We start from the raw sequence: 27,831 nt of genomic DNA on the forward strand, positions 1-27,831 counted from the left end.
TTCATGCCAATATTAAATTCAGTTTTTATTCAAAGTATTCCTGGTGTTCACTTGTCTGTAAATATGCAAAAACTCTGGGGCATGGAACAATCTGACTAACTGGTAGCTACTGGCTGCTTGAGCAAGACTATCAATCAACCTGCTGGATTGTTACCTTTATGCCAACACCTACTATCTGAACACATCATGTATGCCTTTACTATCTGAACACATCATGTATGCCTTTACTATCTGAACACATCATGTATGCCTTTAGTATCTGAACACATCATGTATGCCTTTAGAACGCTGTATGTCTTACTTCTCTACTGCTATGAGGAGATACCATAACCAAGGATATTTATAAAATAAAGCATTTAATTGGGTGCTTGTTTACAGTTTCAAAAAGTTAGTCCATGAACATCGAGGCATGGAGCAGAGCAGCAGGCAAGCATGGTAGTGAAGCACTGAGAACATATAAGGGAGTCGTGGAGGTGGAGACACAGACACAGACAGACTGGGCCTGGCATAGGCTTTCGAAACCTCAAAACCTACCCTCAGTGACACACCTCCTCCAAGAAGGCCACACCTCCTAATCCTTCCCAAACAGTTCCATTCTCTGAGAACCAAGCATTCTAACATAGGGACCTATAGAGGCCACTCTCACTCAAGCCACCACACCATACAAAATACTACTAGAGGGCTGGTGAGATGGCTCAGTGGGTAAGAGCACCCGACTGCTCTTCCAAAGGTCCTGAGTTCAAATCCCAGCAACCACATGGTGGCTCATAACCATCTATAACAAGACCTGACGCCCTCTTCTGGAGTGTCTGAAGACAGCTATGTGTGTAATTACATATAATAAATAAATAAAGCTTTCAAAATACTACTAGAGCTCTTGAATATGCAGCCTCAAGCCAGCACTGTTTCAAACAGCTTATACCAGACTTTGGGCTAACATAAACCTTGGAGAACTCTAGAATCCTACACCTGTTCCTATGTAGGCCTGAGTGAAAGCACTTCTCCTGATGACCTAGCAAAGGGGTTAATACCACTGCTGCTGAAAACAGGAACACAGAGCCTCATTTGCCTGTGAAGTTTGCAGTAAGCAGTACAAGCACCCTTCCTCTGACCACAGGAGCAAGTCACTCAGGCTGACTCCAGTTGGCTGGGAGCCGCCCTCCTGTTGCAACATGAGGCATTATAACAGACTGCTCTTCAGAGGCCTCTTTTTACCTACTTTCTTAGCAGTGTGGGAGCTGGAAAAAAGAAAGTGGAATTGGAGCTGCAGAGATAGCTGAGCTAACCGTTAAGAGCACTGGCTGCTCTTCCAGAGGTCCTGAGTTCAATTCCCAGCAACCACATGGTGGCTTACAACCATCTATAATGGGATCCAATGCCCTCCTCTGGTGTGTCTGAAAACAGTGACAGTGTACTCACATACATAAATATGGAAGGGAGGGAGGGAGGGAGGGAGGGAGGGAAAGCAAGTAAGCAAGCAAGCAATCGGCATCTATCTTCTGTAACTAGGCAAGGCCTCAAGTAGAAGTATTGGGACACCGATCCAGCCACAGACTCTTTGACCTACAATTTGTCCTGTCTGCAGAGTGTTCTGGAAACCGAGCCTAGCATAATTGTCATCAGAGAAACCACAGCGACTTCACCTAGCAACTGATGGAAGCAAATGCAGAATCCCACAGCCAAACATTAGGCAGGGTTTAGTAGAGTCCTATAGAAGAAAGGGAGGAAGGACTGGAGGAACCAGAAAGGTGAGGGACACCTCAAGAACATACCCCACAGAACCAACTGATCAGGACTCGTAGGGGCTCACAGAGGTAGGTCCTCTGCATATGTTATAACTAAACAGCTTGGTGTCCTTGTGGGAATCCTAACCGTGGGCGTGGGAGCTTTTCTGACTCTTCCGCCTGCTGACTCTAACCCTTCTCCTCCTACTGGTTTGCCTTGTCCAGCCTTGATGTGATGGTATATGCCAGGTCTTAATATAGCTTGTTATGCCATGTATGGTTGATGTCCCTGGGAGGGCTGCTTCTTTCTGAGGGGAGGTAGAGAGGTATAGGGGTGGGGGAATGGGTCTGGGATAGAGAGGAGGTGAGAGGGGGAGACTAGGAGGAGGGGGAGGGAAAACTGCGTTTGGAATGTAATATTTGAGAGAAGAATCAAACTTGAGAGAGAGGGAAAGCAGCATCTCAGACAGCAGAGCAACAGTACAGTGAAGCGTTAAGCAGGTTACCTAACGTCTGAAGAGAGGCAGCTGGAAAGTGCAGAAAGGGCTATAACAGGAACAAGAGGAACAGCACGCAAAGCTGAGCTTAAAAGGACAGACAGCCTTAAAAAGAAGAGGACCACAGGCCGTGACTGCTACAGCTGCTATGAGCCGCATAATGCTATCATCCACGGCCTGTGCATACATGTAGATGTGAGAGTCCCACAACTCTAGAGCTGCACAAGAGCTGTAACACAAGAGGGCATTCACCTGCCACCACCACCACTCACTACTGTCAACTGTCAGGGGATGCAAGTGATAGCCACACCATCACACTGGAGAAGGCGCAATCTCTGCAGTAGATGGTGTTGGGAAAATTGGGTGTCCACACAAAAATTGAAATTAGGACCTTATTTTACACTACACTCAAAATGGATTCAAAATTTAGCTATAAAGGGCTGGACAAGACTGTTCCACAATTAAGAGTGCTTGCTGCTCCTGCAGAGGAGCTGAGTTCTGTTCAAGCATGCACCTGGCTTACAACCTCATGTTATTCTAGCTCCAGACGAGACCTCTGAAGAGTCACCTGCGCACACATGAATTATAGTCACATGGGCACAGACACATTAAGTAAAAATTAAAATCAATGACTTAAACATGGAGACTGACAAACCATAAAACTACTAGAAGAAAATGGAGGAGCAGAGCATAACGGTTCACAACTACAATCCCAGCACTCGGAACAGAGGCAGGAGGATTACTGCAAGTTTGATCCAGCCTGGTCTACATAGCTAATTTTTCCAGTCACCGAGAAGTAAGGCGGAGGGCAAGCAAGCAACAGGGAGAAATGCTTGACACTTCAACGTTCATCAGGGGCCCTGAGCAAGTGGGGCCAAAGCAAGAGGGAGAAATGGAAGGGTGGAAAAAGATAAAAAGCTCATCTGGAAACACATTTACAAGACATGACTCCTAGATACATATGAAATGACTGAGGCTACATCAAACTAAAGAGTTCTGCAGAGCAAAGGAAGCAATAATGAAAAGACAACTGACACACAGAAAATATTTGAAACCACTGATCTGATGAGAGACTAATGAGCCTTCTTGGAAGAACACACAATATGTCCAACCTGTAGATGACTATCCCAAGGGGGGAAAAAAAAATCAAATAAAAAATCACCCTCAGGCCATTTACAGTGATGTACCTGTAATCTCTTTACTCGGGAGGCTGATGTGGAGTGGTCGCAAGTTCACGGTCCATGTTCAACTCACAAGGCAAGTGCAGTGGCCCTCCTTGCCTCTCCTTCTCCAGTGTGCAGAGAAGATTCTCCAAACCTAACCAACTGCTGAGTTTCCAGTTTATACTACAAACACAGTGTGACTGCTGTCCTACCAAGTAATACATCGGAATTATTTTCCTGGTCTTTGATGGTTCTGGTTCTCCTTGCATGGCTACATGGCAAGACCCTACTTCAAAAACACAGATACACACATATGTATGTGTGTACACAGAAATATACATACATATACAGGAAGATATCAGCTCTGTTAGAATGACTACATTTTCTAAAAGGAGAAAAAGATTAAAAAATGTTGATGAGGGAATACAGAAACAGGACCTACTAATATTGCTAGTAGATATCTTAATACAACCATTACAGAAAGCGTGCAGTGGATCTTTATAAAACTGAAAGAATTATCAAATGATCCTGTAATCCCACTTATAGAGATATATATTCAAAAGAACTACAGTCAATATACTAAATAAGTATCTGCGCTCTCACGACCACTGCTACAGTAGTCAAAATCCGTAAGATGTGGGCCAACATGGGATTCCTCATCAGGTAACTGATAAGCAAAATGTGTCCACTTGAGTGTGGCGGTTCATCGCAGTAATGCCAGCATTTAGGAGGTAGAGGCAGAATGGTCAGAAAGTTCATAGCTATCCTCAACTATTTGGCAAGTTGAGGGCAGCCTGGGCTACATGAGACCTTATCTCAAGAACGAAAAAAAAAAGTGAAAGGTCATATAATACATAATGAAATTCTGTTCAGCCACACGTTATTACAACATGTAACTTGGAGGACATTGTGCAATGTGAGAGAGACAGACACAGGAAAAGAAACGCTGCAAGGTCTTTATGTGGAATCTAAATCAGCTCGATGATTATTACTAGAAGCTAAGGAGAAGGTACCTGGGGAAAGGGGAAATGTTCAACAACGGATTTGATAGAGAATGCAAGGTAACGCCTACTGCACGGAATGATATGTATTATCATATACATATAGTACATGTGGGCCAGTGAGATGGCTCAGCTGGTAAAAGAGCTTGCCATGCAAGCTTAATAACTTCAGTTCAATCTCTAGACTCCATGGGGAAAAGCCAGAAGTGGTAATGCCTATCTGTAACCCCAGCACCCCTACAACACTATAGGAGACAGACGGTGGAAAATCGCCCAGAAACACCCTGACTAGCCACAGCCACCCAGCACAGCAAACACAAGACTCTGCCAAAAGGCAATCCTCTGCCTACTCTGACTCACACACACACACACACACACACACACACTCCCGCGCGCACGGGACTGGGAGAGAGAATCATAAAATAATGAACACCCACTCTCTACTAATAAATGAAGTGAGATTTACTAAGTAGCCAAAGTACCCTGTAAGTAGCCTGGTTTTATCACACCATACTACAAATACCAAAATGACATTATAATGTCATATAACATAGAACGCTGATACTTTCTTTTCTTAGTGCTATAACCAAATAGCTACATGGTTTTAAGAGTCCAAGCCAGGGAAGTCAAGATACCTGAGCAGCTGGAGGCCATGGCTCCAGGGGCCCAAGAAAGCTACCTGCACTGGTCTGAAAAGCTGAACTAATCATCTCAAAGGAAAATGTATCAAATGCACATCAAAAGCTACACCTGTCAGGCTGTGGGCAGTGATAACTCCACAAGTGTTCAGAGTGTCATTTTCCCACACCTGTGAATAAGGAACTGCTTCCCAAGACCCCCCTAGCTCTAATTTCCCTGTGTCCCATTGGCTATCACAGCGGAGTCTCCTCTGCACAGGTGCCCACACCTCAATATGTCTATTACTTTGGTCACAACTTGTACTGTCCCCTCCTACCATTTTTCTCTTCCATGGAGAAGAAAACAGTGGAGAAGAAAACATTTTAGGAAGTATTCAAATCCTCTGTTAAACAATAAAAACAAAGAAAACACACAGAGCTAAAGGAGTGACAGTAAAAGACTGAATAGTTTAAGCGCTCAGCAGTTATGTCTGATACGAAAGTCATCATTCACTCACAAGTCACAAAATGCTGACTTACTCTTCAGCATTTTCTCTAGTGTGTGTCTATGGGCAGGGGTGAGGCAGGAAACAAAGCTCCTGCTCAGACATTCTCACCTGAAAGGATTTGGGAAATCTTGCAATCCTTCCAAAATTAAGAGCTGGGGACTGGATTCATTTGCTATAGAGAACTGCTGAGGATCCAGACAACATGCAGGTATCTTCGGGCTGCTTGGGGATGTCTTACAGAGGGTGAAGTGCTAACAAGCCAAAGTAGGTGGCAAGTGGACAGATGGCAGACAGATGTAGCTGGGTGGGAGGAGAAGAGAATGAACACTGACTCATTTTCCTTCCCCCTTAGCACCCTGGAAGGAGGAGTCGATTACTGCTCCTAGCTGCTCCTTTTCTGCAAAAAAGGAGACAAAGCCTACCCGGTCCTGGTGCAAAAGAGAATGTAGTCCAAAGAACGCAGTGTTTGAAGAGATAAACAAAGAACACTTCACAAGCCCAGACAGCTACTGTCCCTGGCATCATGGACTAAGGCTGATTTGAGTTTGGTGGCAACTGTACCAGAGGAAACTTTTTCTTTCTGATATAGGCAAATTATTAAGAATCATCAAGGAATGCAAAGACTAGGTTGTTTCACTACTGACTTGCCAAAAACATCAAATTAACTTGGTATTTGATGATAATACAAACTGTATGTTATTTCAGATTTATTTTTATTAAGTGTATGTATATGTATCTGTTTATCTGCCATGATACAGGTACCTACCAGAAAAGGACACTGGATTCCGTGGAGTTGGAACAAGTAGATTATTACTATCATCAAAAAGTATACAGAGAGATACACATTAACACAAAGAGAAAGAATCCAAACCATTTCACAGAAGAGCAATATTGCAGTTTGGTAAGTTACCCTAAACATAAACAATACAAAAAGCTGGAATCGTGAATAGATTTAAAATGTGTTCAGAAAAACAAAAGCAAAAACAAAATATACTCTATTCTGAGTCCTTTCTTTCACCTTAATGTAACAAGAGTTTTTATGTATGGCACACGAATTCTTTGTTGCTGAACTGTCATGACAATATCAATCAAGTGTGATTAAATCAAAAATAATCATTATTAACATTTGAAGCTGCTCTCTTGACCTTTGAAATCAACTGCAAAGCTATGAACCATTTACTTCTCTGTTTGTATAAACCAAAAGAGCACTTTAACATCTGTGAAAAGCAGATCAAGAAAAATAATCACAAACGGGAAAACTGACTGGGACGGGGAAGAGGTTACAAGCGCTTGCTGCTTTTCCAGAGGACCTAAGTTCGATTCTCAGCACTCACATGATGGCTCACAACCATCTGTAACTACAATTCTAGCATGTCTGACACCCTATTCTGGCCTCTGCAGGTACACACCTGGTGCACAGACAGGTGAACACCCTTACATATATAATAAATGTCTTAAGCACAATTATCTAGCTTCCCATCTCTCCAGGTAAAACCACTCATTCAAGGTCATACTAACAGCATCAACTAGCACCAGCATATTGGATTTCTCTTCAATTCATTACAAAAGCCACAAGAAGTGGTATTGGGAAATGAAATGATTTTTGATGCTGCTTATAATACAACAAAATACCTTTTGTTAAAAGTCATTCAAGGGGCGGGGGGAGATGGGGACTGGAGAGATGGCTCAGTGGTTAAGAGCACTGGCTGTTCTTCCAAAGGTCCTGAGTTCAGTTCTCAGCAACCATATGATAGCTCACAATCTTCCGTAATGGGATTCTATGATCTCTTCTGGCATGTCTGAAGAGAGCAAGAGTGTGCTCATATACATAAATCTTTAAAAAAAAAAAAAAAAAGGCAGTCAAGGATGAGTGTAGTACCTTCTAACGCTCCAGGGAAAGCCCTTAATCTTACTGAAGTGGGGAAAAGATAAAGTAATGCCCTAATACTATGACTATTTTTACATTTTTTCTGTGTGGCTATCCAGGGGACAAACAGGAAATAAGCTGTGAATCAGGTAAATGGGAAGAACCTAATACAAAGGAAAAACTGTTCTCTAAATCAAAAGGACTCTGGCATAATCGTACCCAAAAGCTATAGAGACATGTTTGAAGGAGAGCCTAGAGTAAAGACGCGTTACCTCATTCTACCAGGGATTACACCAGTGGTTCTCATTCTGTGGATTGTAACCCCTTTGGCAAACCTCTATCTCCAAAAGTATTTCCATTATGATTCATAACAGTAGCAAAATTATAATCATGAAGTACCAATGGAAATAACTTTATGGCTGGGGTCACCACAATAATGAGGAATTATATTAAAGGGTCACAGCATTAGGAAGGTTGAGAACCACTGGATTAGCCAAAGTGAAAATGCACTATTTCCTACATTAATGTCAACTAGTAGTTAATGTTTAGCAGATGGCACTGAAGATACTGCAGGTGGCAAAGGGCTTTGCTTACTGGTTAGGGCAGCAGGCTTGGCAGGCCTTTCAAATACCAGACTTTCACAATGCACCAAAACCCATAAGCTTCCTCTCTAACCTCCCCTATCACGAGTATGAACACAAATTAAATGTATGAACAACTGTTTCTGCTACTAGCATAGGTAAATTCCTGGCAAATTCCAGTAACACAAATCATCCAATCAATCAAAGCACATCTCCAAAGACTGGAGCTCAGGCCCTTGGCTAGCTTCTTTCTTAGATGTTTAACCACAGCCCTCAAGTTGTGGCATATTTAAACAAGATATAGTTGCACCTGCTTGCCATCAGGCGAATCACCAGGAGTATGAGGCCAGCCTGGGCTACATAGCAATATGTCTCCCAAAAAAAGTGCTTGTGAAGGTCCTAATATCTCCCTCTTGCTCCTTTCTACCTTACACACCTAGACTAAATTCCATGTAATCCAGGATAACTCCAACTCTACACAGACAAGGATTGCCATAGGATCCTGATTCTCCTGTCTCCACCTCTTAAGTGTGTGCCCCCACCTTTCAACTTCATAGCAATCTTCTTTGTTCTCCCAATGCTGAGATTACAGGTAGAAACCATCCCTGACTAAAACGGCATGTTTCAAGATATCAACTTAAAAAATGTGATATCCAACATCATTGCTGCAAACCGGTTGTCCTTTGTAACAGCTGCTTGGTCCAGAATAGAAATGTATTATATGCCTACAGTTCATAAGGTAGGTTTTTCTCTAAGAACAATGAATATGCACAATTTCTTCCAGTACAAACGTTTTCTTCCAAACTGGGAAGATTCCTTATGGGAAATACACGTGGCTTCCATCTGCCAGAAAGATAGTTTAAGCAGCTGTGTGGGTTTTTTGTTGAGTTTTTGTTGTTGTTGCTCATTGTTTGGTTTGGGTTTTGCTATTTTTTTGTCTCCAGCACACAGTATGGGACATCCATTCTCACTCAACCTGTGGGTCGTATCCACTTTGGTAAACCTCTATCTCCAAAAATATTTACATTATAATTTATGACAGTAGCAAAACTACAGTTACAAAGTAGCAAAGAAGATAATTATGATTGTGTAACATACCAAAAGAAACTGAATTAAAAGGTCCCAAAAACAACAACAACAACAAAAACCATTAAGCCTGGCAGTGGTGGTGCATGCCTTTAATCCCTGCACTTGGGAGGCAGAGGCAGGTAGATTTCTGAGTTCAAGTCCAGCCTGGTCTACAACAACAACAACAACTACAACAACAAAGGTCCCAGCATTAGGAAGGCTGAGAACCACTGGTCTGAGAGATTTCAGAGCACAATAACTACTGTCCTGACTTACTGATTGGGTAAATAATCCAATGTATTTAGTAAATGTCTAGAGTAATTTCACAGGGAAGGTGGGTTCCACTATCACTTCAAATTTAGTATCTCTAAAATCAAGATGTCCTACATCTTGCCCCTTGGCTTTCAAAGCAACTATTCTCTGCAATTACTCCCACAGGCTTTAATGAAAAGCTCCATAACTAACCATAACAATTTTTTGCTACTTTATGACAAAAATAATCTCACAGTTCTCCCAATTTAAAGCATCCTACACCATCCACTTCCCTAAGGAATGAAATGTTTACAATATACATAGTAACTGGGGTTTTCTATTATTGCCTTAATGAACAATCAAGAACTCAATGGCTTAAACCCAACTTTATTATTTTGTAATTGTGGAAGTCACAAGCCTGACACTGGACTCCCTAGAGTAAGATCAAGGCGTCACCAGGAAAACAACACCAAAAGATTTAGGACCTCAATTCCAGGAACTGCCACTCAAACGGAAACTCCTTTTTCCTGAAACACAGAAGGGAGATTGTTTCCACTGCAATCTGTGTGCATGTTCCCTCCTGTGCAGCATGTGCACAGAAGTGCATACATGAGTACGTATGTACACACATATAATTAGTGCCAATTACTTTAAGTGCTTCTGAGAGACAATAAAGACAATGATTACTACATACTGGCAACACACATCCTCAGTAGAAAAAAGCAAGCTTCTTTGTCATAAATAATGAAGCAGTTCAGTTACTGAACCAAAGTGATTGCATTCCCTCCTTTTTAGAGCTAAGTCAATTTCAGAATCAGTTACTATACACAGATATCTATACAAATCATTGTAAAAACAAAAGGTCTTTTAATTTATCTCGTTCACAAAAGAACAAGTTCAAATCATTTTTTATAGGGAAGAAAACCAATCCCATTAAAATAACTTAGAAGTACTTAAAAGTAACTCTTTTAAGATAGGTTTTACAATGCTTGTTAAACCAGAGACAACTGCATGCTTTTCTTGACACTAACATCCTACTGATTACTTTTGTGTTCCAAAATTTGGCCATATGTTTGAATAAGAACATTAAGATTGTTAAATTGACTCTAGGGGCTGGGGATGTAGTCAGTTGGTGGAGTACTTGGGTGAAGTTTCCAGTATCATATAAACCATGCCTTCAATCTCAACACTCAAGAAGTGGAAGAAGCAAAATAGGAAACTGAAAATCATGCTCAGCTTCACAGTGCGTCAAGGCCAGCCTGAGACTCTTTCTCAAAAACCACAAAGCATATACATACATACACACATACATACATACATGCATGCATGCATACATGCAATCTAGTCAACAAGAAACAATCAATATAGTCACCAAGAAACAATGATGAGCTGGGTATAGTGGTATACCCCTGTAAACCCAACACTTAGACCACATACAGGAAAACTGTCTGAGTGTTAGGAGTACCAGCCTAGACTAGAGTAAAGCTAAAGCTACACACACACACACACACACACACACACACAAAGAGAGAGAGAGAGAGAGAGAGAGAACACATACAGAAGCATACATAGAACACATACACAGAAGCACAAACACACATAGAAACACACAGAGAAACATACATAGAAGCACAAACACACAGAGAAGCACACAGAGAAGCACACACAGAACACAAATATACACACATAGAATATATTGATGAAAACTGCTGGGCTGGAGAGACGCCTCAGCGGTTAAGAGCACGGATTGCTCTTCCAAAGGTCCTGAGTTCAAATCCTGGCAACCACATAGTGGCTCACAACTATCCGTAACGAGATCTGATGCCCTCTTCTGGTGTGTCTGAAGACAGCTACAGTGCACTTATATATAACAATAAATAAATAAATCTTTAAAAAAATAAAAGAAAACTGCAAGTCCTTGGGGCTAAAGTAAACTGTCCTCCCAAATACCATACATAAACCAGTTTTTGAAGGTAAAGATTTCTAAATATTTCCTTCTACTAAACTTATGCCAAGATACAATGGTACCTACCTACTGGCAATGAACACAGAATACTGCATGATCCATTTACCTGTGCCTCCACAGCCAACGGCTAAAAACACCAAGCAGCTGACCAGGCATGTGCAGAAATTCTCCTGTCAGCCTGGACCCCGAAAGCACCATTTCCTCTTGTACAAAGCTCCACACCAAAGAAAATTCAAGTACTCACTTTTGCCAGTTCTATCACCATAACTATGTGACTGGCAGGAGAACTACGGTAGCAAAGGTCCCTACAGCTACCTGGCATGCTACCTGTGGACAGTCAGCGATACTGCTCCAATCGCCTGTGACTTCTTGATACTTTCTAATACTTTTTCAAAGACTCCCAGGCTGCACACTATTTGGAAGCAAAGACAAACAAATGCCCTTTGATTTATTATGTTATTTTTAATGTCTAATAAGAAATAAGTGACTACAAGAAAAGCAAAGAAGCCAGACATGATCCCAGCATTTGAGAGTCAGAGGCGGGTCATCTCTATGAGGTCAAAGCCAGCCTGGTCTACACAAGGGAGTTCAAGGCAAGCCAGAACTTCAGTGAGACCCTGTATCAAAAGGAGAAAACAAAGAACAGAGGTTCAAAATGCATAAGCACAAATGAACTCCATGTAAAGCAAACAAACAAAAAACTAAACCATAAGGGCCAAATCTAGACACATATTCATGACACCCCGAATGACAAACAAATGGCATAGTTAAAAACTTTTACAAACTAGCTTTTATGGGCTGGGAAGATAGCTCAGTTAGAAAACAACTTGCATAACATGTATGAAGCCCCGAGTTCAATCCCAAACACCATATAAAGCACAAGCGGTAAAGCCTACCTATAATGCAGCACACCCAGAAGCAGAAGCAGAGGGAAGAAGATCACAAGTTCAAGCCCATCCTCTACTACATAGGGACATTGAAGCCTGCTAGAAATACCTAAGACCTTGTCTCAAAAAGAGTTAAAAAAGCTAATTTTTTACATCTATCAGAAAAGCATTCAAACTCAAATTTATAAAAAATAATTAAAAACATCCCATAATCCTTATTCAAGAAATCAAACTATTATGAAAATGGGTATGAAGAAATATATAACTTGGGCTGGGTAGTAGTGATGCATGCCTATAATCCCAGTACTTGGGAGGCAAAGGCAGGTGAATGTCTGAGTTCAAGGACAGCCTGATCTACAGAGCAAGTTCTAAGACAGCCAGGAGCTAGGGCTACACAGAGAAATCTTGTCTCGAAAAACAAGTTTGGGAAACCTTAAATTACTTGGTATCACCTGACAGACCAGACAAAGAATCTAAGAAAAGCTGTTGTGATTTACATAATTACATTCTACATTTATAACACACTAAGTTGGAAGAAATCGAAGAAATTTCACTAGTTACCTTTTGCCACAGCATCACTGTAGCTATTTGTTTGGGAATTTCCTCCACTGAGATAGGGTCTCATGCAGTCTAGGCTGCTCTCACACTCATTTTATTTATATATACATACACATACACACACATACACACACACACGTGTGTGTGTGTTTGTTTTATATATGTGTGTGTGTATGTATGATATGTATATGTACACATATATATCTACATATATAAGAACTAGAATTATAGATTCCATTTTTATCATTTTTTGTAAGTAAAATCCTGATACTGTTCTTCACTTCCTTGCTATTCAAGAAGAATCTGATGTTATGTGTGTGTGGTTTATACATGTGTATGTGCATGTATATATGAAAATGTATGTGGAAGTGTGCATGCACACGCATGAATAAAATGGCCAGAGGTAAATTTTAAGTGTCATCTTCAATCCACCCTACTGAGACTGGTCTCTCATGGAACCTGGAGCTTACCAATTCATGTAAACTGGCTGGCCAACAAGTCCCCAGGATGCTCCCTCCAGTCTCCTCCCCAGTGCTAAATTAGTAGGGAGCTATTACTGTCACTGGGTTTCACTCAGGTTCTGAGGATCTAAATTCACCTCATGCTTGTGTGGCAAGCTCGTTGCCAACTGAGTCATCCCTGGAGCCTTTCTCATATTCTTAAGATGCACAAATACATTGTTCTTGTTTATATATCAAAACTCATGCAATGCTTCTACCAACCCAAGAGACGGGAAAGGCCCACTGAAGAGGAAAGTTCTTTAGCTTCCCTTCTTTCAGTACTTTAAATCTCCCACTTGAAAATACAGTAACTTTATAATTAAAGCATCGATTGTCACATAAAAGACCACGTGGCCCTGGAGGCCAAAGGATTTTCTTGGTGATACTAATGATACTATTTATTGGGGAATCTGTTTGCTCCATAAACAGGTTTTGTGTTCAATATACTACAACAGGCTGCAACTGTCAGTTTTTCATCAAGATATCAGAGGCAAACTCTGTCAGAACAAAACGTTATTCCCTACACATATTGGAAAATTAAAGCTATGCCACAACATGCTCTCTGTTTTCAAACCAGCCATCCTGCTTGTAGTACATGGTGGTGGGTGGCAAAGAAGGAAGCCAGTGTTAGAAAACATGTACAACCCAAATAGGAAATGGGAGAGCCCAGGTGAGCAGGCTCAAATTATCTCTTGCTAGAACTACCTCTACTGAGAATTACCCAGGCATCACCTGAGCACCACTTTAATGCCTTTCAAGAGCTCCCAGCCACCAGACACTTCTTAAATTCCTATCACGTCTATCAGTGTCACGGTAGGGACCAACGTACTGCAAGAGCTTGTGGCAAGTTTCTAGTGTTAACAATGTCTAAACACTGAACTACTAAACACGTTCAGAATGGAAAAACTGGTATGAATAGAAATGAAAGCCCTTAGAGCACACTCTCAATTGTTACAGCTTCTAGCCATGTGATCCCACCCTGCTCACTCACCACCCATGAGCCATCATCAGATCAGAAAACATCAGATCAGAAACAGTAAACATCCGCTATGGTTCAAAACCACAGTACCAGAGAGCATGGGGCTTCAGTATGTTGACTACTTTGGATGCAGAAAGCTTACTGAAGAGACTCAGGAGCAGGCAGGCAGGCCCTCTGACTATCTTACCTTACCCTTCCTTACCCTGCTCCATCTCCCTCCAAAATAGGCTACAGAAATGAGTAGTCCTCCTCCCTAAAGCAGGTCATAGTAATTATAGTTCTCACCCCCAAAAGTGAACCATAAAATCTAGACCTTTTATCTTAAGCTTCCCATATCCTCTTGTATCCAGAGCTGGTCATGAAAAGATTCTGACCTAACTTTTCTGAGAGGTAAATTTCCCCTCATTCAAGCATACTTACCTATACCAAGTGGAAGGCACAGAGACACCAAGGAAAATCTTTACAGACAAATTTTCCTTCCCCTCAGGCACTGAGCCAGATCACACCTCTTGTCTAATTACATTCCCATATGGCTATCCAGGCTACCCATTCTTCAAACCCCCCTTCACACCTCCAGTGTCATATAGTCCACTGAGTAAAAAGCAAAAAGCATGCCTTGCTTTTTTCCTGTCCACCTGTCTCACCGCCTATAAACAAAGGTCTATTTGTTTCCCTCCTTGATACAGAGTCTCACTATGTAGCCATGACTGTCCTGAAACTCCATCTGTAGACCAGACTGACCTTGAACCCAGAGATCTACCTGCCTCTGCCTCCCAAGTGCTGGGATTAAAGGTGGGGGGCAGTGGGGGCACCCTCTTTTTCAGCTTTTAAACTTGATTTTCCCTGAGACTAGAGACGTGTCTCACCAGTTAAAAGCACTGGCTACTCTTCCAGACAATTCCCTGCAATCAAACAGTGTCTCACACCACGTATAACGGGATCTGATGCCCTCTTCTGGCCTGCAGGCATTCATATGGACAGAACCTTCGTATACATTAAGTAAATAAATGTTTTTTAAAACAACAATCTGATTTTCCCTACAGTGAAAGTTCAACTACTAGGAGTTTGGTTTATTTGTTCATTTGTTTGGGCTTTTTTGTTTTGTTTGTTTGTTTTCTTTTGATCTTTCCGGTGTTGAGAGTGGTTCTAGGGACTGAACCCAGAACCTGATGTAGCATCCAATCTGTGTGGGCATCCAGATGATTATATGATTAGAACTTCCAAATATAACAAAACGAAAACAAAAGAACACACGTGATTCTGCTTCATCTTTTCTATCTCTGTATACACAGAGGAAACTGTGAGGTGGTCCATGAGAATTCTGCATTACCATTAGGAAGCTGGGTCAACTTGACAGCATGGAAACTTCACATACCAAAACACTGACTTTTTACAAACTTAAATAGTATACCAAGGAACCAAGCACACAAGTAAAGTAGTTTTCAGATGTACAATCTACCATTTCCTAATCATCTGAAAAGAATCCACATGATCTGTTGTGGAAAGCTTTGGTGGCTCCTTGGCAGGAATTCGACATTGGGCCCAGACTCGGAAGTAAGCTCACGCAAGAATCTAGAACAAGGACGGTATAGGCTTTAGGAAAGAATATGACTTTGGGCTAGGACAGGAAAGAAGGCTTAGATATCTTAGTCATCCTTATAAGCACTTGGAAACAGTGATCAGGGGACTTTATTGCATTGCTAGTTCCTTGACTATTTGTGTTTATTGTCTAGCTTGTTCCTTATTACTTTCATGTAATTAATATGATATAAAAGCAGATTGGGAAAAAATAAATTCACCTCAGCCTCAGAACTGGCTGGGGTCATGCTACAGTGTTGTCTCATTGTCTTTTTCTTTTTTAATCCTCCCTCGTGCCCTGGCTTGGTCAATCAACATCACTAGTACAAGAAAATAGAGTTGTTAGACACACAGAACTCTAGTAAGCATGTGGTGTGTATTTATGTGTCAAGGAAAAAAAAAGAACTACAGAACAAATAGAAACAGAAACGAAAATGTGGCCATGAAAATGAAATGCTTCTAACATGTCAAGGCAGAGAAGTTTCCCAGTCATTCGCCAACTCCAAACTCATAACTTAAGAGCTGGCTTCTCCTTCCAAGAATTTCACAGTTACAATGGCTGGAAGGCTGGGAGTAAAGAGAGGTATCACCATCTTAGAGGTATGTGAACAGGCAGGATCTACCAAAACACTAACCAAGAAAAGGAACCCAACTAGTCTTTCACACATGACTTATTTTAAAAAATAAAGATGAAAAAAAGCAAAAAGATCCCAAGAAATAGACAATGCATGAGAGGAAAAAAGTATGATAAAACTGAAGTTTACCTTCATCTGGGGGCCCAACGTTAAAGTCTGTTACAACACAAAGTAAGTTTTTAAAAAGCACTGGGTTGAGTTAATACAGACAATGCAAAGGAACTAGGCAGATGCCTGCAGCATCAATTCTAGCCCCTCCACATACTAGGTCCTCCTTGGTTTCTTTACAAGTGAACTAGGGTAATAGCACCTACTATATATCACAAGGACCAATGAGAACAAAGTGCTAGTGGTGGGCATGCACATACACACACACACACACACACACACACACACACACACCAATAAATGTTTGGGGTCTTTATTTGTCACCAAGTAAAAACCACATTCAGGACGTTTTTAGAACAATTAGTATCAGAAACAGAATGAAAAGCAAAACCGAGAAATCAGAAGTATCTTAAGGTATACACACCTGTTAGAAGAACAAGAAAAAAAAAAGGCACAGTGTGATGGTTTGTATATTCTTGGACCAGGGAGTGCAGCCTTGTCGAAATAGGTGTGGCCTGGTTGGAATAGGTGTGTCACTGTAAGTGTAGGCTTAAGACCCTCACCCTAGTTGCCTGGAAGTCAGTCTTCCACTAGCAGCCTTTGGATAAAGACATAGAACTCTCTGCTCTGCCTGTGCCATGCCTGCCTAGATGCTGCCATGCTCCCACCTTGATGATAATGGACTTAACTGGTAATGGACTGAACCTCTGAACCTATAAGCCAGCCCCAATTAAATGGTGTTTTTTATAAGACTTGCCTTGGTCATGGTGTCTGTTCACAGCAGTAAAACCCTAAGACAAAAGCTGGTACTGGGGACTGTTGTATTGCTATGATAGGCCTGACCATGCTTTTATTTGAAAGAATGTGGATTTGGGGACTTTGGATTTAGAACACAGTGGAATGCTTTAAATGGGGCTTAATGGGCCACCCTAGTAGGAATATGGAAGATTGTGTTGCTGGGAATAATTTGAACTGTGTTAACCTGGCCCAAGAGATTTCAAAGGAAAAGAGTTTCAGAATGTGGCATAAAGACTGTTTTTGTGGTATTTTGGTGAAGAATGTGGCTACTTTTTGCCCTTGTCTGAAAAGTCTGCCTGAGACTAATGTGAAGAGATTCAGATTAACTGCACTGACAAAGGAAGTTTCAAAAAAGCCCAGCAGAGACTTTGTTTTCTGGTTAAGCCTCATGAAGAGAAGTTTGAACAAGCATAGTAAGCCAGTAAGGAACATCCCTTTGTGGCCTCTGCATCAGCTCCTGCTTTCTGACCTGAGTTCCAGTCCTGACTTCCTTGGTGATGAACAGTAGTATGGAAGTGCAAGCTGAATAAAACCTTTCCTCCCCAACATGCTTCTTGGTCATGATGTTTGTGCAGGAATAGAAACCCAGACTAAGACACACAGTGACAAAAAAAAAAAAAAAAAAAATACTAGTGAGAATAATAGAGAGTAAAAAAAAAAATCTGGGTGACCTTTTGATTTGGGGCCTACATGACTAAGAAAATATTAAGTTTATTAAAATAAAGAAGTAAGAAAGAGGTACTCAATTCACAATGTAACAAATTCAAAGTAACAGAGTGGCACCCAATAAGAACTTATCAGAGAGAATAACACAAGCAGCAAATCTCAAGGTTAAAGAAAATGAGCCAGTGATGCAAAATCGGGACACAGGAGACAGGGGACAAGCAGATGAAACCACAGGCACAGCTAGAAAAGGAAGATGAGAACCAAAGCCATGGATACCCAAGGCAAGGAGGACCATGGCCAGGTGATGGCTCAGAGCAGGCAGACTACAGTCACAGTCCTTCACAGCACTTCACACGGGACAGCTCTTCAAATGCAGTGAAATGAACTACACACTGAACAGACATGGGATTGTTGTACAAAGTTATTAATTATTCTAATTCTATTCCCACCAGGACAGAACTAATAAGGTGTAATTAATTAATAATTAGATATCATTCCAATATCTCAAAACTAGGAGAATTGTAACTCCATCTCCTCCTGCATGCATACATCTGATTCCAAGCAATCCTTTTAAACCTTTTGTCTTTCTCCCTTTGCTTATTGACAGTCAATTCTCAATTTTCAGCCCCCTCCTCACACTCCCTACTTTGGCTTCTTCCTGCAATCCCAACTTTGGAAGAACAACTCCTGATAAAAATCTAAAATGGCTGTTCTTAAAATCCCAAATGGGATGTTAGTAATCTCACATTTTTGGTATGTAATAAACTGTGTTTTTTATGCTGACCAAAGATAAACAAAGCCCAAAAAAGGGAGAAATTAATAATGGTGGTGGTGGTGATGATGATGACGATGATTTAAGCTGCAGATATAATTCCTTGTGCTTCTTATTTATAAAAAGAAAGAAACACAAGACCCCCAAACACTTGATTTGTCTCTAGCTACTCACATGAACAAGCCTCCAAAGACTTCATGTTAAACTAAAAAGCAAGCTTTCCCATCAGCCAAAGGGCTGTTTTATCAGGAATCACCGAGAGCCTCAGACATGCCAGGAGCTCCAACTCCAGCCATTGCTTTTAATTTCTGAATGCACTTAGCACATTCCCAACTCTTTCCACTTCTATAACTGAAAGTTAAGTCTGTTGAAGTATTTTTCTGGGCTGAAAATGTGTGCCATCAATTCGAAACATCCAATACAGAGTAAGAGATAATGGATGGCAGATACTTAACACCTACCTTGTTATCCTTAACAAACAAGAACTGCTCAAACCTTTAACTATACGTGGGTTCCTCCTCAAATGCATAATTTGATCACACTTTATTTACAACTCACTACTGGTCATAGTTCCTTAAACTACAGTTGGTCACACCTGCCAGAAAATGAAAATATTATATACTACAAGGCACAAACCTTAGTATTAAAATTTTAACTCCCATGCAATAAGCAAAGTTTAATTTTGTCTATTTTGTATTCTTTTCAACTTACAGTGTTTCAGCTATTTTAAGATGAAACCACCAGAAACCTCATCTAAAACTATACCATGATAATTCCCTATACTTATTTTAGACATTTTTGATAAGGCAGTTTTCATTCAGGAGGACAAGGCAGGGCCATAAATGCAGTTCAGGTACTCAGCACTCCCACAGAAGCAGAGCAGGCTCTCAGGCACTCCAGGCCTGACCACAGAAGCAGGAAGACACTACTTAGGCTTTTATTTAAAAAAAAAAAAAAAAAGAGCACCAGCATATTGTTGACGAAAACGCCATAGATCTCTTCATGTCTTTTACGTTCAGTTCCTAAATAAAATGTGCACAATTATGTCTATGATTTTAAGGACAGGCCTGTTTAGAATAAGATGGTTGCCTATGATTACTTTAGTAGGGCTATTTTCCTTGGAAGCTAGCAAGATAAGCACAATAATACATCTTTAATAAATACAGTTAGCTGAAGTGGACCTGCTTCCTTTCGGTCTTGTTTACTGGCAAGACGTGCAGAACCACTTTTCTTCCACTTTCAGACTTCTCCCTAGGGTTCACCTTGCAAAATATTTAATCCCTCGTGTTTGTTTGGTTTTTTTCTTATTTCGAGTACAAAATTTCTAAATGCTAACTTTCTACGAGATTCATCAAAAGTAGCCTCCTAGAGTTTAAAGAATTAAATGCTGCTATCTAACCATATGGTATTTAAACTTTATGACATAGAGTAAAGAAAAAGTAAACTTTGTGTAATCTTTAGGCAGTCATCTCCTCTCATGTCTAAGCAAAGACTTAACAACCTGTTTCATATGAAAGTATCACATGTGGCCTTAGATACTGTGAAAGTCAACATACTAAGTTGCAAAATACTGGCATGTAGGCCAGACACAGCAGCCCATGTTTGATCCCAGCACTAGGGAGGTGGACGCATAAGTTAAGAGTTCAAGGTCAGCTTCCCCTGCCCAGGAGGTTCTATCTCAACTTGAGCTATATAGAACAATGTCGCAAATCACAAAACACACAATAAGCTTTTAATTGACTTGCTACTGAAAGTGTGAAGCCCGTGCTAAATAGTAACATTTAACAATAAAGTATGTTTTTAAAAACAGAGTGGAGAGTTCCGTATACTGCTGGCCCAAAAATCTATATTCTATATAGGACTTTAATTTCGTCTATAAACACACTCCTCACATGCACCGACAAAAGCCTGAAAGGCTGACTGCATACACTCTGAGTAGTGGGAGAGTAAATACTGGGGTTGAGGAACAGGACCCAGAGAGAGAGGGCAGGAGTCTTGTGTCTTCATTGTTTGGCAGCTTTTTTTTTTTTTTCCTACAGAGCACACAGTACTTTAGCTCCATTTCTTAGAGCATTCCTCCTCCTCCTTCTGTACCCCAAATTCTTCAGATTTGTAAACGCACAGCTGTGGTTTCACGATTTCAAAAAGACACGCACAAAAGCAATAAGCTGTAAAACACCTTGGCTCTGCAAAACAGCTCGCCCTGTCTCTCTCCATCGGTTCTCCCCGCGGGTGTCTAAAATGCCAAAGCAGCGAACGCGAACCGCACTTACCGAAGGCGCCGAAGACGCTCACACAGCGGCAGCAGCGCCCGCTCCGTCCCCGAAACCCCGTCCCAGCCCCCGCGTCACGAGCCTGCGTAGGCGGGAGCCCTCCAGGCCAAAGCAGCGGCAGACCGGCGGCGGGCGGAGCGCCGCAGAGGCAGCCGACTGGCCCGGCACAGCGTCCGCCAGCGCCGACGCGGGAGGGCGGGGCCCGAGCCGCAACCCGCGACCGGGGCAGCTGGACGGCCCTAGTCGCCACCGCCTCCTGGGAGCTGCGCGTGCGCGGGGCGCCCTCCGAAGAAAGATGCCAATCAACAGGGCCTGGGAACACCCCCTCCCGCAGCTGGGTTGGACTCCGCCCTCTCGCTGAACGCCCCGCCCCTTAACCAAACAACGCGAGGCTTGCGGAGCCGGCCTGCAGCGCCCGCGGAGGCCGCGAGAGCTGGGGCTCCTCCTAGTCTGTCGCCGTTCTGTTTGGGTGCTGCGTAGCTCCGGAGCGCCGGGTCTGGTGACTAAGTCACCAGCTCCGCCTCCGGTCGACGATGTGCTGACTGGATCTACCGGGCCACCTCAACTCCAGCCTCTCCGCGAGTCTCTGTGGCGGGTGATGGGGAGGATGCCTGCAGACCGGGCGCGCACCCAATGACTGGCGGCGGTGCATGCGTCGCCCCCTGTGCAGGCGCAGCTGACGCCTCCTTGGTCCACGCAGCAGCCACAGCCTGTGTCGGGGAAGGGATGCTTGTTGAGGGGTGGCGAGGCTCAGAAGCAGGGGGAACATCTACACCTGTAGTCCTCCGCAGTTATCATGTCGATTCCTACTTGGGACTGTATTTTTTTGTTGTTGTTTCCAGCACATAAAAAGACCTTGCCTTCCAAATACTGTCATTTGTAACCAAACGCACGTTCCAGGTGTGGTGGCACTGGCTTTGTAACCCCAGCACTTGGGATGCTCAAGGTCTGTCTGTACTACATACATCCACCCATCAAGTCCCTATCAGGAAAACAAAAGGTCTTCAGGCCTAGGTCACCTAAAGTAACATTGTGTAAAGTATTTAAGAACAGAATAGTGAAATCAGAGCTTCCAATCACTTGAAAACTGGAACAAAGTTAACTTATGCGATGGTCTGACTTTCAGCTCAACTACTTGGTACGAAGTTATGTTTGGTGGGCATTTAGCCCTTAGACTGAGGCTGTGGGCCCGATTCCTTAGTCCTAATTTTGTATCTCTCTCCTAGAACCAAAGCACTCCTGGACATGATGGGATCACATAACAGTCTTTCAGGATTCGGTTTCTGATACTCCAGGCAGAAATTTTAGCAGGCGAAATATTTTATTGCATGGGTGTAACGGCTCAGGCTAGTAATCCCAAAAGCTCCGCAGGTGACAGCAGGGATCAGTAGTCCAAAGTCATCTGCAAATACATACTTCACTTGAGGTCAGCCTGGGTTATATGAGACTGTCTCAAAAAAAAAAAAAATCTTACTATAAACATAATAAATCACATGATAATATAAATGAGGAAGGTTTGGGAGTACTAACAGAATCTCCAGACTGGCCTCAAATGTGAAATCCTCTGAGCCTCAGCCTTCTGAGAAATCACAAATGAGTTCTGCTTCACCTGTTTTAAAATAACAGTGAAACTAGAAAACATTTTGGTTTTCTTTTTCTTTCGTTTCAGCCCCTATGGGAATTTTTTTTTAATGTAGGCCTTTTTTCTATTGGATTAGAGTTAAACACAGCTTTATTTTTCTCCTCTCCACCTTCAAGGGCTGAGGTTATAGGTGTGCACCAATGATGATGTTTAATAAGAGGGATGATAAGTACTTTGTTGATAAAGCAGGACCAGGGGTTTCTCTTCTGCAGCAGTTAAACTGGAAAGAATCATGTAATAACTTCTGTGTATACACCTGGTACCTGCCGCCTACCCACGTTTCTAATTATGTCCCACGTCTTGCCTTTGCACCTGTCATTTCTTATGTGTCCTCCCACAACTTCATAATCTAGGAAGGCTGGATACTGAGTACCAAACTGCTTCCAAATCTTAATACAGTGCTACACCGTTGACACTTGTCTTTGTTATATTGGTCAATTTTTAAGTTATTTCATCAACCAGATTTATGTAAAGATTTTAGACTTTGTATAGCCTGCAGGCAATTTGTTCTTGGCACTCTCCATCCACTGGTGGAGTAAGGCTGGTCCTGGGAACGTAGTAACACTTTTATTCTTCATACTAAATGACTTCAACTTTATTACTAAACAGAAAATAGCAATGCAGTACATGGCCTGGCACTCTGTTCATAAAACCATGGAGGCAGAATATCACAAATGTTCAGCCTGGTGGCCTTTAATTCTAGCACGAGAGATGAACGTAGCAGGATCAGAGTGCAGACAGTCAGGTGGATCTCTGAGTCCAAGAACAGCCTTCTCTATATCAAGTTCCAGGACAGCCAGGATTATAGAAAGAGAAGCTGTCTGAAAAGAAGGAAGGAAGGAAGGAAGGAACTAGCTGCTCTCCCAGATGACCTTCGTTCAATTCCCAGCACCCATAAGGCTGCTCACCATCTATTATTTCAGTCCTAGGGGATATGAAACCCTCTTCTGAGTTCCACAGTTACAGAATGCATTGATGTGCAGACAAAGATTCAGGCACTCACTCAAGCACATTAAAATAAATAACCTAAAGAAAAAAAAATCCTTTAAAAAAGTTCAAGGACATTCCTGGCTACATGGTGAATTTAAAGTAAGCAGGAGCTGTGTGAGACTAAACCTAAAGCACCCCACCCCATCCCATCCAAAAAAGGAAAGAGGAACTATTCTGTCATTTAATTCATAAGACATCCAACAAAACTTATTCAAGTCCAAACTATTCTCACCTTCCTGGTGACTCATATTTGACATAGGCATGACATTGACATTGTTGAATTGGAAATATCTGAGTTTCTTTGGAAACTCAGTTGTGTCATGTGATGTTTTGCTGAAGCAGACATGCTGTTTTTCTGGAATCTATCTTGTGAAAGGGCATGTGATGTTTTGCAGAAGTGGACACTTGAGAAGACATATGTTTGAAAAGTATATAAGTATAACCCAACAGACAGTGAATGAGGCTGTCCCGTTAGTTAGCCTTGCAATGCTTCACTGGTCTTTTCTGATCTTTGCTTGTTGTGTCTTTGTAGAGAGAAACACCGACACACCAAAGAAATGTTCATGGCATTCTGGCTGCTTCCTGCTGATTCCTCAGAGCCTAGCTGTTTCTGCTGGATCAAACTGCAGCTACTGATTACAGTTTTCTGTTTGCTATTGAACTGGACTGCTGATATCCTGACAACAAATATTGGAATCACCCCAAAGAACTGCTTCTAAACAGGCCCACATCCTCTGTTTCCATTAACCTTTCTTTTCCCCTACCTCTGGTATGTGGGGCTAAAATGCAGTTTGAAGAGTTTTAGAACCTTTATTAAACTGGTTTTGAAAAATCTAAACCATACATTGTCATGCATTTTCTCCAGCCTCAGAACTGGAGGCATCCTTGCGTTGCCCAATTTATCCGTACACCTTTGTCATGCACTCACTAGTCATTGGTAATGGATTCTGGAGCCAAGTATAGTCTGAGGCCTTCAGAATTTGCTTACATATGTCATTTCACATCCAGTGCCTGGGGAAAGCCCCCAAATTAGAATCTTACTAAACAAACTTTGCTCTGCAATTTTATTTCCTTGCACTATTTCAGTCCTGCCCTGTCAATCTGACTCAAAACAAGTGAAAACCAGACACCTCCCCTCTGAAGAACTGACTTTGCTTTGATTTATTTTTCTGTGTTTGATAAAAACAAAACCTTATTGTTTTTTTAAAACCTAAGTTTAGTTTGATGGGAAGTTAATAATCGTCTTAGTCCAGGAGGGCTACTATAATAAAGTACCATAAACTATACTCTATAAATAAGAAACATACCCTTCACTATGTCAAAGCTGAAAGTCCACGGTGATAACACTGTTAGACTCCACATCTGGTGAGGGCAGATCTGGTTCATTCAGGACCGTTACTTCCTGTGTCACGGGGCAAGGCAGCTCTTTCTTGATGGAGCTCCCTACGGACCCACCTTCACATACTCTAACACTGTAACTAAAGTTCCTGTGAGTGCTGAGGAGCTCATGCTATCAATTCAGAGCACCGATATTTCCTACAACAGAAGTAAACCTGGGAAATAAATCCCAAGTGCTGGGATTGGAGGCTTTCCCTCACATTCCAGAGAATGATAACCCTTTATGTTTGTGGGCTTCTTCTTGCTTTTAATGTTGCTTTGTTTTGTTTTTAAAAACAGGATCTCAAATAACCCAGACTGGCTTTGAACTCCCTGTATCTGAGCATAACCATAACTCCTGACCCTCCTGCCTCTACCTCCCAAATGCTAAGATTAAAGTCATTCATAAGTCATTAGCTTAAAAAAGATAGAGATAGCTGGTGAGATGGCTCAGTGGGTAAGAGCACCCAACTGCTCTTCCGAAGGTCCAGAGTTCAAATCCCAGCAACCACATGGTGGCTCACAACCATCCGTAACAAGATCTGACTCCCTCTTCTGGAGTGTCTGAAGACAGCTACGGTGTACTTACATATAATAAATAAATAAATTAAAAAAAAAAAAAAAGAAAATGGAGTGTATTCTTTAGCCGGACCTGGTGGCGCAGGCCTTTAATCCCAGCACTTGGGAGGCAGAGGCAGGTGGATTTCTGAGTTCGAGGCCAGCCTGGTCTAACAAGTGAGTTCCAGGACAGCCAGAGCTATACAGAGAAACCCTGTCTCGAAAAACCAAAAAAAAAAAAAAAAAGATAGAGATAGTGACTACACAACACAGATATAAACATGCATGTTTCTCTGAGATCCACCATTTTCTGTTACCAAAAGTATTCACAACAAATTTAAATTATAAAGTTTTGCTTTTTTTTTTTTTTTTATGTGACGGGATCTTTATGTACACCTGGCAGTCCTGGAACTTGCTGTATATTCCAAACTGGCCTGAAATTCATAGACATCTGCTTGCCTTTGTCTCCTCTGTGTTGCAATTAAACTCATGCACCACCACATCTCCTGGTTTCCAGCTTTTTACATTAAGTGAAATTTAGAGACTATATATACAATTGAAAAAACAGCTATGTTTCTGTTTGGCCAAAGTTAGTTGATCCTATTCTATGACTAATTCAGAAATCTCTGCCCTGCTTAATGTGGTTTTTTTTAACACATGAAAGAAACCCCAGAGAAGGCACCAAAATCCATAGATATCATATTAATGAATGAAAACACTGGCTTTCTATTATATTAAATTGGCCAAGAGAAAGCACAAACTTAAATTCTCCACGTCTTTTCCTGTGTCTTCTGAATGTCTGTAGTCAGTAGTTACAGTTGTGTTTGCAATGTATCTGGTATGTATGTCTGATTTATATGTTCCTTTTGACTGGCTATTGTGCTATGTATATTATCTGAATCTGTACCTATCTCTAGGTAAGGACTTTGCTCTGTATTTACTGAAAAGCACAGAGAACATAGTATGGGAAAGAAAACCCTTCAATTTATATCCCTGATACAGATCAACATCCAAAACTGAAAACAACCTCCATCTGCTATAGCCGCCTGGGACCACATGAACTGGGTTCCTGAGTGGGAGGCCGGAGCTGTAAGGGAGGAAATGGTGAGAGAAAAAAAACGAGACCAAGACAAGATTTCTGATCAAGGCCCAATGTTTACTAAGAGTCTGTGCTTATAAAGGGGGAAAGCCCAGGAGTTCAAATCCCAGCAACCACATGTTGGCTCACAACCATCCGTAACAAGATCTGATGCCCTCTTATGGGGTGTCTGACAACAGCTACGAGTGGGGCCAGAATGAGAAGAAAAAGTGTCTGAAGACAGCTACAGTGTACTTACTTACATATAATAAATAAATAAATCTTTAAAAAAAGGCAGGGGGGAGCCCATCTCCTGCCGATCCACTCTTGATGCCTGTCACCAGCCTCTAAGCAATTAGGCTGATAGCACTAGTTTGGCAGTAAGGTATCAGTCCAGGTTTGCCAGCTGTCTCCAGAATTTCTCAGGAAGGTAGGTTCAGCCTCTCAGCAGGTAGTAGTGTCTTAGAGAAGAGCAGCAGCAACAATGACAGAACAATAAAACCATCTAGGTCAGAAGGCTCCACCCCAGGTGGTCTCATTCACAGTGGCAGCAAGGTCTGACTCAGCCTGCTCAAGACTGGGGGAGGCTACAATTCCTCCCTAAATACAGAATAAAAATTAACTAGACTGGGGCATAAAATTTATTTATGCTCCATGGTCCTGCTTGGTAAGTATGGTGGCTGGCGGCTGTGCCGGCTTGGGACTTAGATTTTCTATGAACTATTCTTATCCATCATGGAAGCATGTGCAGCTTGCTTCTGTTTATTTTGCACAAACATGGATCCATGGTGTATTGTTAATAAGCCACGGCCTCTAGGAATATACCTCTGTCTTAGATTTTGAAATAGTCCAGAAATCTCAGTGTCCTCTCTTTGACTAACTGGCCTTCATAGCACACCTTATTCCCAAACAGACCAAAGCCACATGTATATTCAATACATTTCTTCATATCTATGAATTTCTGCCACCTGCTCTTGCTGGAGGCCAGCCTGGAAGCTTGCTGAAGACAGGCTGTAAGATCCTGCTTGAAATACAAAGCAACAAAGTCCAGGTACTCTATTCAGTTACAAATCAGCAAGTAACAAGCTCAAACTCTGGCCTCCAGGTGTCAGGGAGATGGCTTTGAGAATCAACAGAAAGGCTGTTAATTCTCATGTAAATAGACTATGCTCCAAGTTAACTCTGCT

General features: G+C 41.8%; 1 protein-coding gene across 2 annotated transcripts in view; it reads right to left on the minus strand.

Annotated features, from left to right (window-relative positions):
• Nucleotides 1-21,164, minus strand: part of Pcmtd1 (protein-L-isoaspartate (D-aspartate) O-methyltransferase domain containing 1) — a 72,169-nt gene extending 51,005 nt beyond the window's left edge. The window contains exon 1 of one of the 2 annotated variants that reach the window (XM_029533300.1): nt 21,000-21,164. The gene's annotated coding sequence lies outside the window, so the exon portion shown is untranslated. The remainder of the gene's footprint in view (nt 1-20,999) is intronic. The other variant, XM_021222189.2, reaches the window with a different exon arrangement.
• Between the last annotated feature and the right edge of the window lie 6,667 nt (nt 21,165-27,831).

Source organism: Mus pahari, chromosome 22 (genome assembly GCF_900095145.1).
Source record: "Mus pahari chromosome 22, PAHARI_EIJ_v1.1, whole genome shotgun sequence".
Lineage (NCBI taxonomy): Eukaryota > Metazoa > Chordata > Mammalia > Rodentia > Muridae > Mus > Mus pahari.